Below are 13,030 nucleotides of genomic sequence, written 5' to 3'. Positions count from 1 at the left end.
GCCTAGTAATGTCATTGCATATAATGGAGGCACCGTGCTGTGGGACATGTGATGACTTGTGATATGTCATGAGGCAATTTAGTCAGAAATTAACTTGTGTCTAGTCTGATCATTAGGCTGTTTCAGGTGATGCAGAAGTGCGGATGGAGGGATGCTTTTTTGCAGGCAGGTGAGGGAAGGTGACTAATTTGTATTTTTAAAGCTAGAGACAGCAAATTTATTGTCTTTGTCTTGAAACTACCTTCACATAAGACTTCTAAATGTTGAACTTTTCCTTGAAGGGGAGAAAAATAGATCAGAAAGAAATACTTGAACAGTTTTGTACATCCAATTATCACATAGGGGACATTAAGGCCATTCCTTGAATAACATAAATCAGCACAGTTGTACTATTTTTAGTGCTGTCCCACAGCTTTGTTGCTCTGAGTGTTTAAATTTCAGGTTCTTACATATATATTTCATAATCATTTTGAATGAAAATAATGTTTCAGTGTTCAAATGTATTCACTAGACAATCTTGATCAGGTGAAACGGGTAAATACCAGGTTTTAATTTCTACTGCTTATTTGGAAAATGTATGTATAACATTGACAGAGTTGTTTCTGTGTATTCATTTGGCCTTGTCCCAGGCTGCATGACATGTTCCAGTGTTCTACATTGCTTTTGTTTGGTTGTTGTTGGAGGTTTTTGTTTGTTTATTTGTTTGTTTTATCTATTACACTTTCAAATTTGCTATTTAACATCTTCTCAAGTAGACCTATAAATGTTTTTCAGTTTAAAAAGTGGAAAAAATATTTTTGTTTTAATCTGTAGATACGGATTTTGTAAAAATTATGTTTTAATGAACTATATAACGAATTCAACTGGTTTTGGGCGCTTTTACAATTCTAAAGAAAGGAGTTAATGGTGTGGAATTTAACATGCTACATTGTTTTTTGTAACCTGGAAACTGCAACATTTCTTAGTGGCTGATGCCCGCAGATCCAAATACTTAAGCAGTTACATGCTTGTTGAAAGCTACTGAGGTTTTTTTCCCATTACAAAATGAGAAGGGGAGGACAAAACCTAAATAGGGAAATATCTAGAAAACAGAAAATGAGAATAGAATTAGATTTTTAAAATGAAGCAACTTCAAGTTTTAATACATAAAATAACCATGTATGAAATAATTTGCATGTTAAGTGTTATCAGTTTTAATTTGGCAGTATTCCTAGCATTGACTTGAGAGCATGTAACAGAAAAATATGATGGTCTCGATACTTCAGATCAAGTGCATGTTCTGTAGACTGCTAATGAAATAATTTAGTGTATAAGAGTCTAAGCTAATATTTGTATTGAATATTATCTTTCTCCACAAGTGGCCTTATATAATTCAATGGGACCTTTACTGGAGCAAGATGTTCCCACAGCTGAAGGGTAATCACACAATTAACAGTTCCTTCCTCTAAAATTAAGGTCTAATTATGTGTTTCCTTTACTTGAACAGTCTTGTTTACAGATTTCACTTCTTGATTTTTAACATGCAAAAGGGAAAGGGGTTGGAATTTTATACTGGACTGAAGAAGTTGCTTTCAGTAACAAAATTACATTTTTCAAAGCCTAGGTATTAATGTGCATCGAGAAACTTCCCTGCTTTTGCACCTGTAACTTATCATTGAGTGTGTATAGCACTATCAGAATGATAGTGTCAATTACGGTTAATTGCTGCAATGGAGAAACAACCATTTTCCTTGTTATGCCAAGGAGAAGAGAGAGACCACTCTGCTTCTGCCTAACACTGAAGGTTATTAATGGCTGATGGTTTCAATACCCACCGTGGTTATTAACTGTGTCAAATAACTGTCAGCTGCAGGAGACAAAGAAGCTGCCAGAAAAAAATTATTCTGACTGTTTTGGAGAAATGAATGCAGAGAGGTGGAGGAGTCTCAGATCCATTGAGGTTCTGCTGAGATTTCAAGCCATACTGAGTTTGCAAACCTTGCTGCTCCTCTTTGAAGCCTAACATTTTCTCACTGTGCCCTTCTGAAAGAAATGTTCCCTCCATTAACAGCAGTCCACAGTAAATCTAAAGAGACCCATAGAGAAGGTTTGGACTTTTCTCCATACCATCTTGTTCCCATGTCTCCTGTAAGGTTCTGTATTTTAGAAGCAGACATGTCTAGTTTCTGCCAGCGGCCAGTTAAGATTTTCTCCTCCGGAAGGAAGCACCATGGACAGTACTTGTTGATATATCTGTAAAGTGCCATGAACTTTATAGAACTATAACAATCTATTTTTAATTGATTAAACATGTTTGTCAAAGAGACAGAAATGCTAGAGATACAAAGAGAGAAGGAAGTGGGAGAAATGGGAACCGATTTATGAATTAAATAACTTTTTCATTGAGCTCACATAAATAAAAGTCCATTGATCCAGCCAGTCCAGATCCCTCTGTAGAGCCTTCTTAATCCTCCAGCAAATAAACATGCCTGCCCAGCTTGGTGTCCTCTGCAAACTTACTCAATCCCCTCATCCAGATCATTGATAAAGAGATTAAACAGAACTGGCCCCAATACTGATCCCTGGGGAACACCACTTGTGACCAGTCACCAACTGGATTTCACTCCATTCGCCACAGCTCTTTGGGCCTGACTATACAGAAGCAGAATAACTGTGCTGTCAAATATCAAATACCTGTGACAGCTCAGTGTGGCCTCTTCGCTGCTTCAGAAGACCTCAGGCAATTATTAAACTTTTATCATCTTGCTGGACTTGTAGCTGCACTCTATAAGACGTGCTGTTGCTAGAAGGTAAACACAAGGCTCTCTGTCAGTCATTTCTCTTTGATAATTTGCCTGCTTGCTTCTGTTCACAGCTCTCAGCACCCATACTGTTTGGAGTTTACATACTGTATTTTTTCTCTCCCAGGGTAACTCATGGTGCTGATTGATCTTCATCATCCAGTTTGTTTCCGTCCACTTTTGTCCACATGATGATGTTTGTCTGAGGAGCTTTTTCTCCCCTGTTGTTTTTTTGAGTTGATTCACACGATGAATTTCACTAAAATTTTACATCTGTTTCCGTTTCTTGCTCTGTTGCAACATAAAACTATCATTCTTCCTTCTATAAATTCTGTAGCAATAGCTCTGCTGAGTTCCATTTGATTGGTGAGATAAATCATTTCACACCTGCATTTCCTAAAAATTCTTTGTGTCAGTTTCAAATCGGCATGAATTGGTACACGATAGTCGTAAGAGCCAAGAATCTGGCCAATAAAGTCATTTTCTCTTTTGCAAATCAGTAAATTCCTGTTATTTAGGATGTATTTTGGCTTGCAAATCCACCTACATTTTATCATTTTATTATATTTGGACTAAGTAGCAATTTCCTCCTGCTGCTTGTCAAGGTGTATATATTCCTGTTCATATTTAATAATGCAACTTCCTAAGGTGACCTCTTTTCTGCATGAATGTTGGCTCTAACCTTCATTTTGTTGAGCTCAGTTCATTACATATTCTCTCTTGCTTGCTTCTGCACTCTCTAGAGAATACTCTCATTTCAGTGCACAAGGGGTTTCACTGCTAATGAAAATCCCTAAGCATCACAATTAAAATTTACTCTGCTGTGCTCAGTCTATGAAAAAGAACAATGTATACTGCAGTTAATTATCTAGATCTTGAGTTATTTATTTCTACGTCAAGTCAAGGTCATTTACGTGCACATAATAAACTTACATCTAAAGGGTTAAACAGAATGAGCCAGGTTCTGGCATTAGTCTCACTGGAACCACGGACATCTGTTCCAATGTAACTTAGTAAAGATACTGCTCCAAAATAGGAAGCTCTAGTGTTTCTTTCTTCAGATAGTCAGAACAAGCTAGTGTCACCAATACAGAAAAGGAAGACTTCATCGTTGTGTACCTCAATTTCCTTATGCTGTTTAACTACTTCCCATGCTAAGAATACTGTCTGGAAATGTTTTAGAGTAAATGCCTTTCCTCAGAAGATCTATTATGGCTATTTCTTGCATTGCTCTGACTAGAATTGAATGAGTTCCTAAACCAAGTTTAATTAGAATGAGTAGATAAATGCTTCACGTATGATGGAGAGAAACGGTACAGAGGGATTTTCCAAGTCCATTTGGGTAAATCATTTGTGACAGAGTTGTCTCTGATGTAAATAATTCTGTATTTCATATCTCTGTGCATACCTCTCTGTCTTTCATTCCTCCTCTCTGTTGAAAACGGTTCTCTGAATTATGACAGTTTAGTAATGGTAGAGGCCCAACTGATCTCAATTTATGTCTTGTCAACCTGACATAAAGTCCACAAAAGCTGTAGAGAAAGTAGCTGTCCCTGTCTTCTGAGTCATGTATGTGGAACACTTATACAAGGCCTCTCTGATGCTGGAGGGAAAGTCAAATTGTGCCCTTTCAGCCAATATTCCCCCATTTCTTTCCTGTCCCAAGAAAGAAGCCTAAGCTGCTTCTCACTCACAGAATTTCAGGCAAGGATCTACCTCACTGACATTTCCTGAGGCAACCCACTGGGAGTTGCTACAGCAGCGATGGCTGTGACGTTCAATGTAGTATTTATTCTTCCCTTAGGAACATTTCCATGAGTCAAATCTCAATCTCTGCCAAACACTAATTCTTGGCATCAGTGCTGATGCCTCATCCATTTGGCTTCAAGCCTCTGTATGGGCAACAGTCGCAATACCAGTAGAATTTGTCAACAGTGCTTCACCATCATCTCTGTTACAACTATGCTGTAATTTCAAACAACTGGAAATTCCATATATTTCAAAGGAAGATCATTACCTGATCACAGTGCATGAGATTATTCTGTGAGGGGTTTTTTTTGTTTAACATAAGTAAAAAATAAAATTTTTCCAATTAGAATTAAAATGGGAATTGAGTTAATCAAGTTAAGTCTTAAATAAATTTAATAGTCACAGTAAACTATAATAAAAGTGAGGTGTGTGTCTCATGAGTCTTTATTCAGAACAGTGTTAACTCATTTTAGTTTTTCATTATAACTTCAGTTCTTCATTATAACTTCAGTTCTTCATTATAATTTTACATTTAAGTGATATTTTCTCTTACAAACATCCAAGTCACATTATGTTTGTGCTTAATTTCTTAGCATTTGATACCAATAAATATTGTTCCCTTAGGAGGATTTTCAGAGATTTTTGAGTCAGACTTTAAGCCAGGATTCTGAATCTCCCAGAATATACAAAGATAGTAAGGCTCAATGTTGGTGTAAGTACCAGGAAGCACAATATTTGACTTCCCAATTTCCAGTTAGGATTTCCTTTCAGGAACAATGAAAGTACTAAAAGTCTTCAAAATAAATATATCTAGTGAAGAAATTCCAAACTGTGACTTTTACAAGAAAATGTTTTTGAAATCTTAGCAAAATATTATGAAATCTGCAAGTTGAATCTCTATTTCCTTAAATTCATATGAGAATTACATTGGGTGTTTTCACTGTAATATTTCACATGCAGGTAATGTATTTGCTATTTTATTAATAGAATTTGAAGTTTAAAAATCTTTTTATTTAAGATTAATCATCAGCAATTAATTTTTTTATCTGAGAGCTTTTTCTTCAATGTTAAAAATAGAGTAAGATGTAAATCTCAGTGCTGTAAATTTTTTAAACTACAGTAAAACTGATTCTTGAAATTTTTAAGAGGCAAAGACTGTTATTGTAGGAAGGAATTTTATATTACTGTTGATGTTTTCCTATTTCTAGATTCCAACTAGGAAAATTTGAAACTGATATAATAACACTGTGTTTTCTCCAGTGGTTTTCTGCTAAAGACCTATTGTATGACTAAAAGAAAATGTTTTGGCATATAATCCATATGCAATATCTTACAAGTCAGAGACATTCTGCTGGAGCAAATGATGAAATCTCATTTGTGAAACAAATGGTGTGGTGCAGCTTACTCATATATGGAAAACACAGGAGATTAAATAGGGCATTTTGCATAGATTTAGGAAGGAAGAGTATTCTGTATGTACAAGCCAAAAAAAAATCAATTTGGTGGTTAAATAATTGCCATAGGCTTGACTGTGTGAATGCAACAGAATGCAGCTTTGCTTTGGTTTTAGGCACACATTTTTAGGCCCATTTCTGAGAAGGTACATCTGCCTTTAAAAACTGATCAGTGTTTTGTCATCAAGTGGTAAAGTGATGGCCTCAAAGACACTAACAGCGTGGTGTATGTTCCTAGCAGATGTAGTAGCTTTGTCACGGAAAGCAGCAAATAATTCAGATTAAAAAGTAGGATGTTTATAGTAATTTTTCAGAAATAAGGGAGACGGGAATTTTCTACATTAACATGCAAAAGGCAGATCTTTTGACATGAATTCATGACTACATCTCCTCTGGTCAGCTTTTCTCATTCTTCTCTCCAGTGAAAAGGATTCAAGGCGTGCTGAGTTTAGGCAGAATCTTTTATGTGCGCATTTGTGATTTAGAATAAACTTGGGCCACTGGGGAAGTGTTAGAGCAAAGGAAAATTTTAAAGAAGATACAATCTGAAAGCTTTTAAAGTAATTTTATTTTTCAAATCTTGCTGTGAGTATAAATGACTAAAAGGACCATGATGCTCAACTGCTAATTTCCTATTCCTGTGCAGTGTCAGATCTTCTAGATAAAATGCATTACATTAGCGAAAAAGCAAACACCTATTTCATTAAAAGATACTGCATCATGAAAGGCAGGAAACAGCCTCCTGAAAGTGCTCTGCAATGCACACAAAGCACTTTTACTTATTTCAATTCAATTTGAAACTTGAGCATTGTAAAATCACCAAGCTGCGTTTTCCTTATCAGCATAATTTATGAAGTAGAATTTCTGGAACTGCAGTTGTTTGCTTAGTTTCCATTTTCTCCCCTATTCTCAGTAAAATAATCATGTTCATCACTTGCAGCAGGAAAAAAAAAGAACTCTTCTTCCACAGCAGCTTAAGAAGTGTATTCCACCCAGATTTCCTACGTATTATTACCCCTTATTTACTCCAAACACTTTCTGTTTGTGGTTTAAAGTGTTCATACTGAAATTTTCTCACCTTTGAGTAATTGAGTGCAATATCTTCTAATGCTATTAGAACCACAATGCAATAAAATATAAAAAGTTACTGTCACTAGCTGATTCAGTTACATTTTTCATACCAAATTTTAACCCCAGAGACTGTGAAATATGTCATACTATGTCCTCTAATTCTTATAAATTGGCCAGCATGAGTCAGACCTAGCAGGAGCCTCATAGCCATCTGGTTGTAGCTTGGGGTCACTCTCCAGAGAGCAAATCAAGTGTCAGAGTACATCTTTATGTTAGAGTGGAGTAACTATAACTTATTGTTTCAAAACTTGTAGTTTTGAAATGACCACTGGGAACCCACAGGTAACTACATGATTTGAAACTCAGACTACAACCACACTGACATTGATGAGATCCATGGGCAGAACTAAGCCTTTAACTCTGGGATGTTTAACCATCACCAGCTGCATTTTTGCAGAGCATCATCTGAGCGTGTTATGAAGGTGTGTAGAGTGGTAAGAGAACCATCACAGAATTGAAGAGTTACTCTGACAGTTGGTAGCAACAACTTAAAAGTCTGTGACAACCTTTACTCAAGAAAAGCCTCTTTGCAATGATCGGAAGATTTTTGTCAGTGGGAAGCTGAGTACTGGCTATGGAACATTTCTTGGCTGCAGAGATAATGAAATACCTTTGAGGATACAGGCCTACAAGATGCAGAGCTGCAGAAGAGTGTAATTAATAGAACAGATTTCATTCTTTGTAGAACATAGATTGCCATCTTAGGAAAGGATATCACAACCTTGCTTTCTCTGGTATTCCCAAAATAGCCTGAGCTCTTATGGTAAAATTCCTACTGTGGTTAAAGCAACGCAAGCTTAGATTTGTGTTTTACTATTTCTAGGAAAGTGTGGTGTCTAACCACTAAGGCAACAGCCAAGCTAGAATGAAACAGAAGAATGTCACTGATGTATAAGAGCAGATAATTGGTATACAAGTCCTATATAATCTCCATAATCCATTTCTCCTTCTAAGAAATCATTAGTAATAACAGTAGTTAATAAAGAGACAGAAGCATCTCTTTAGAGAGAGGGTTGCTCAAGCCTTTTACAGCTGAATGGTGGGGCGGTCAGTCAGAGTCTGGGAGGAGGGTCTTTCCCCACTTTGTTGGATTTGGGGTGGTGTACAGGCTGGCAGAGCCTTTTACAAGACTTTTAGAAAAGTTAGCAAAGTAATTAAGTGCGAATGATTGTGTTTTTCTTTCCATTCTTACCAGCTATGGTTTTCAGAAAGGATGTCTCAGAGGAGTCTCAATAAACCATGGTGTCAATTCCTTCCGCTTGTCACGTACAGCTCAGTGCTCTGTTGCTTTGCCAGTGAATAAAGCTTCACTTACTGGGACTCCCTGAGTGGATTAAGGTAATTTCTTTGAAGAAGGGGTGAAATACTAAGCACACAGGTTGCACAAAAGAGGTGAATTCTGTCATTTCTTTTAGCCTTCAAAGTAAATTAAAATGCATAAACAGCTGGTGCACATCTGTTCCTGGATTCAGGTCTTGCCTCATATCTTCAGCTCAGAAATTTTCTCTTTTCTCTATTTGCTAAATGTTACTTTTCAGTGTTTTTCTGGATCAATTTTGTTTTCATGCTTTTGGTGTTATACTTGGGCTACATAAGCATTTTAAAAATGGTTTGTTTACCATTAAAAAAAAAAAAGAGGCTGAAGAGGAAAAAGATAAGAAGTTTAATATATTCTGTATGCTTTATTTATACAAATTGGAAGCATATGGATATTAGATGTAAATAATCTAGAGTTGCTGAGAAAGTGAAGTTTCTGTCCCAGGAGGAGTTTCGGTACTTTGATGTTGGTTTTGTCTTTGAAGAAAATGATGATCAAAATATTGTTATGGATTTCAGAACAAAACCTTTAAAAACCTCCATAAATCAAGAAACATTTCTATGAAAATATTTGGTAAAAATTATATGGAGTATGAGCATACTGTTTTTATACAAAATATTTTAAAATTGCACATGAGAAATTAACTGGAGTGGGTATCATTCTAAGACTGTTTTTGTTAGTTCCTTTTAGATCAAGCTTCATATTGCGTTACTATTCTTTAAATAAAACAAAAATAAATTATAAATGGCTGGGGGTTTTCTGCTCTCCTGGAAGAAATCTGAAATGTAATATATAAAATCACTTACTGTATAAATTGTGGTGGATTCCTTATATAGTTAGTGTAAAATTACTTAATTATTTGAAATAGCATAAAACCTTCCAGTCTCTCAATACAAGCTGGGACTTCGATTCTTCTGTTTTCTGCTTCTGGTCCTAGAAACTGGGTCCCAGGTTTTCAAGACTGTCCAAGAGCCAAAAGCCTACCTAAAGCATTAAGCTTACAATCCGGCTTTGGTGAGATTAGAATAAAGTAGAATATTGTGCAAGGTCTTCATTACATTCCAAATGAGAACAAAAGGATCAGTGGCTAGCTGAAAAATGTTGGCGTTGAGTACAACATCCACAGAGAGTATGCCACAAGCAACCAGTAATTACTTCTAAAATACTCACATAAACAGGTTTTCTTTTTAGAGATGAGACACACAGCTCAACAGACCCAAGGTACAGCTGTAGGCATATTTAACTTGTTTACACATTATGAGCTCTTATGACAAATAAATAAGGCCATAGAGAATTGTTAGAACAGAGACAAGTTGAAGCACAAATGCCAAAATTTGTGTACTTCTCTGTTCAGACTGAGACTAATTCATCTACAATCTGGTATATTCCATGACTGATTTTCAGATGTTAAGAGCTGTCATTGTCTTTGAGCAGAGGCAAAGATCCATATTCTTCTTCTGGAGATCAGATTAAATGCTATTAAAGTTCATACTTTAAATGATTTCTGTCCACTAGTGTATGCAAACATATGACTGATTAAAATATTTCACCATATACATGTTCTTGCTTAGATGTGGTCTTTGTGTTTTAACTTCAGGAATTAAGTTTATTTTTAATTAACTGAGTTGTCTTAAACATGAATAAGTGATTTTAGCTATTATGTGTGATGACAGCAGAAGCCCAGAATATGATAAACTAGGAGCATACATCTGCCTTTCATATCAGAAGGAAACTTTTCACTGATTTTTTTTTCTTAGTTTTTCTGAGTTGTTTCATGGTGATTTTATTTCAAAAAACTACCATGAATTTGTTTGTTTGTTTGGGTAGAGAACCTCAACACTTACTCATAAGTCTGGGTCAGTTTCTTTAAAGTTTGCCAACTTCTCTGAATTAGAATTAGGAGGTTATTTTCTGTCTGCAAAACCAACAATAAAATACTCTAAGTGCAGGTGTCAAGAGGCATTTTCAATCTGTTTTGGAGCTGTGTTTTTCCTGCAAGTTCTATGACTAAGTTCAGACTCTCCATATATGAGTAAATTTAGTAAATTACAGGAGTTTAGCCAGTTTCTGTGTCATTGCTTTCTCCCTCACTGGGAAGCCAACCTCTAATGCTCTGAACATCTGCTGCCATGTAGCAGAATGGCAATGCCAGTGTCAGTGTTACAGCCATGCTGAAATTAGGGACAACTATATCCTCGTTTAGCATATGGCAACATGTGTTCTCATAAGTCATTTATCTGCTAATATGCGCCTACATTTGAATCTTCATGTGGGAGAGGGAGTGATGAGTGAAAACCTGCCTTTGGATACATGTAATTCTCTAGAATCAACACACACAAGGTTAAACAAAGATCAGTTTAAATGAGTTGCTCCCAAAAGTCCACATCATGTACTTGGTACTAATTTCTACAGGTAACTGGAAATTTTCTAACATTTTCAGCTGTCAGATTATATGGACAATTCTTACAGGATCTGTAAATGTAAGGGGCATGTTCATGTTACTGGCAGCAATCAGGATTATGTCCATAAAACACTGACTAGAAGCTGTCTGAATTGAATTAAGTGTGTATTGGAAAAAAACACTAGACTTCACTTTAATAATGGAAGTGGAATAGAGTTATTTCTCTAGTAAGTACTTAAATCTGTGTAGAAAATGATAAAAGGATTCACTTTACTGATAATTTTTCCACAAGTAAGATGATGGAAAAAAACCAGATCAGCTTCAAATAGTTTGGCTGAGATGTTATGACTGAAAAATAAATAGGAGATAGTCATAAAGTCAAATCAATTCAAGGTTATATGACAACATTAAAGGCTTTTCACATTGCTTTTTTTTTTTCTCTTTCAAGACTGAACAGCATGTACAGTTTTGGGTATTCCAATAAATCTATGTGGTTGAAGTTGTTATATAAAGATTATCCATAATTTAATTCACTGCATCTCAGTGGAACTCGTGTTTGGTACTCTGAATGCTAGGTGCAAAATTGCAAGAAACTTAAAAAGAGCTGCAATCTCTATTTGATTACAATGATTTTTTTTTTAATAATCAGGATACAGGGTTGAATATATATCAACAGACCTTATACAATATCTACCACAGTTGTGGCAAGAGCTAGTCCTAAGAGAACAATCCAGCTCCTGTTAGAATGGATAGCAAGCTTTCCATCATCAGCAATTATTTCTGGATTGAATCCCAAACTGTCTCCAAGAGTGTGTATGTTAAGTTCTACAGAGACCCTTTTTCTTAGAAAAATCCATACTCGCACAGGTGATGTCTGGTAGTTTGGAAAATGCAGTTCAACCTTTGTGTGAAAGATAAGCCCAGTGGGAATTAAAAAATATGTGTATATATATATATATATTTATATAGCTTGTTGCAAGATTGTTTTCAGCTACTGCTTGACTGAAGAATACACCAAGTTACCTGCTTTACTTTTGATTATGGACACCATTCCCGCATTAAATCAATTACTGTTCCTTTGTACATACCCCATGATACTGAAGTTTGCTACTCAGGCTGTTCTAATATTTAATGCTTAAATTACTCTGCCCTGTTCAAATCACACTTTTGGCTTTTGTATTCAGGAAATGCTTTTGCAGTAAAAATGAAGGACAGTGGAACAACAAAGGTCTCTCAACTCCAGGAGATTCCTGAGACTATCCTGATACCTTCATGCAGTGCTAGTACCATTTTGTGTTCAAAAATTATTTCCATTTCCCCGAAACAAACTTTTTATACAATTATATAAGGATTTTTTGACCTTTCTAATGGGGATTCTGGTATTTCAGAAGATTTCCCAAAGAAGAGCAAGTCTTTCAGTATTGAGCGATATCCAAATAACTAGATTGAATAGACTTAGAACAGCAAAGATCTATACAGGAAAGTTCACAGAAAGGTGATAGCTTGGCAAATGAAGTACCCACACGTTTTCTTGGTAGCAGCTCTAGTTAAGAACCTCCTCTGTCTTGAGCATGTTTCCAGTGACCCCTCCTGAATCATCCCAGAGGTGATCTGAGTTAGTAATGACCGATCAATTTGTTTTTAATTTCCCTCATCCCTCAAACTCTTCTAACTAAGCCAAATGAGAGGTAGAATAGAAGTAAGAACAGGTATTTAGGGATGTAGGGTGGAGGGAAGAGGAGCTGCATTTGTTGAAACGAAAGTCCTTAGCATAAATCAACACCTTCCATTCAAAAGCATTTCAGGCGGTCTTCTGTCAGTTGTACAAGAGAAAGAGTGGTTGCAATTACTAGCTGGAGCAAACATGCTACAAGTAAAAGTGGTTGGTGTGTCAGGAGTGCCTTTTTCTAATTTGTGCACTGCTGTGCTCTGTAGGCAAAGGGTAAGTTGAAGCTGTGTAGGAAGCAGGTTCTGGAAACTGTCTTTAATTCAGGAGCACATTTTAAGTTAACCAAGTCTTTCAGTGATGCCAAAGGAGGAAATCTTATCCACCATTAGTTCATTCCAGCCTCTACCTTTTGTTTAAACAAGTGCCATCCATGTAGTAATGCAAAAAAAACCCACCCCAAGTTTGGGAACCAGTGTTTGTTTATTTTACCAGGTGAGCTGTAACTGGGATCGGTTCCCAGAGCAGCCA

The sequence above is a fragment of the Streptopelia decaocto genome, assembly GCF_964273445.1.
Source record: "Streptopelia decaocto genome assembly, chromosome: 10".
Lineage (NCBI taxonomy): Eukaryota > Metazoa > Chordata > Aves > Columbiformes > Columbidae > Streptopelia > Streptopelia decaocto.
This window is presented reverse-complemented; position numbering follows the sequence as displayed.